Source organism: Lontra canadensis, unplaced genomic scaffold, assembly GCF_010015895.1.
Source record: "Lontra canadensis isolate GAN:19392208 unplaced genomic scaffold, GSC_riverotter_1.0 scaffold104, whole genome shotgun sequence".
Taxonomy (NCBI): domain Eukaryota; kingdom Metazoa; phylum Chordata; class Mammalia; order Carnivora; family Mustelidae; genus Lontra; species Lontra canadensis.
Window position 1 is genome coordinate 291,787 of NW_022631098.1, and position 1,490 is coordinate 293,276.

Below are 1,490 nucleotides of genomic sequence, written 5' to 3' on the forward strand. Positions count from 1 at the left end.
CCTTCTGATTCCACCCCCTTCATTTTTTCCTTTCCTTCTCCTAATGTCCTCAGTGCTATTCCTTATGTTCCACAAATAAGTGAAATCATATAATAATTGACTTTCTCTGCTTGACTTATTTCACTCAGCATAATCTCCTCCAGACCCAACCATGTTGATGTAAAAGTTGCGTATTCATCCTTTCTGTTGGCTGAATAATATTCCATTGTGTATATGGACCATATCTTTATCCCTTCGTCTGTTGAATGGCATGTTGGCTCCTTCCACAGTTTGGCTATTGTGACCATTGCTGCTATGAACATTGGGTGCATATGACACTTCCTTTAACTACATCTGTACCTTTGGGGTAAATACCCAGTAGTGCAATTGCTGGGTCATAGGGTAGCTCTATTTTTAACTTTTTGAGGAACTTCCATGCTGTTTTCCAAAGTGGCTGCACCAGTTTGCATTCCCACCAACAGTGTAAGAGGGTTCCCCCTTCTCCACATCCTCTCCAATGTTTGTTGTTTCTTGCCTTGTCGATTTTGGCCATTCTGACTGGTGTAAGGTGGTATCTCTATGTGGTTTTGATTTGAATTTCCTTGATGGCTAATGATGTTAAGCACTTTTTCGTGTGTCTGTTAGCCATTTGTATGTCTTCTTTGGAGAAGTGTCTGCTCATGTCTTCTGCTCATTTTTTGACTTGATTATCTGTTTTTGAGGTGTTGAGTTTGAGAAGTTCTTTATAGATCTTGGCAATCAGCCTTTGTCTTTAGTGTCATTTGCAAATATCTTCTCCCATTTCCTGGGTTGGCTCTTTGTTTTGTTGACATTTCTTTTGTTGTGCAGAAGCTTTTTATCTTGATGAAGTCCTAAAAGTTCATTTTCACGTTTGTTTCCCTTGCCTTTGGAGATGTATCTTGAAAGAAGTTGCTGTGGCTAATGTTGAAGAGGTTACTGCCTATGTTCTCCTCTAGAATTTTGTTTTTTTTCTTCTCAACATAGCACATACCCTCCCCAATGTCCATTACCCAGCTACCGCATTCCTCTCACCCCTCTCCTCTCCAGCAACCCTCAGTTTGTTTCCCGAGATTAAGAATCTCTTATGGTTTGTCTCCCTCTCTGGTTTCATTTTGTTTCATTTTTCCCTCCCTTCTCCTATAGTCCTCTGTCTTGTTTCTCAAATTCCTCATATCAGTGAGGTCATATGATAATTATCTTTCCCTTATTTCACTTAGCATAACATCCTCTAGTTCCACCCATGTCATTGCAAATGGCAAGATTTCATTTTTGATGGCTGCATGGTATTCCGTGTGTGTGTGTGTGTGTGTGTGTGTGTGTGTGTGTGTGTATGTGGGTGTGTGTACACCACATTTTCTTTATCTATTCATCTGTTGATGGACATATAGGCTCTTTCCATGGTTTGGCTATTATGGACATTGCTGCTATAAACATTCAGGTCTATGTGCCCCTTCAGATCACTACATTTGTATCTTTAAGGTAAATACCCA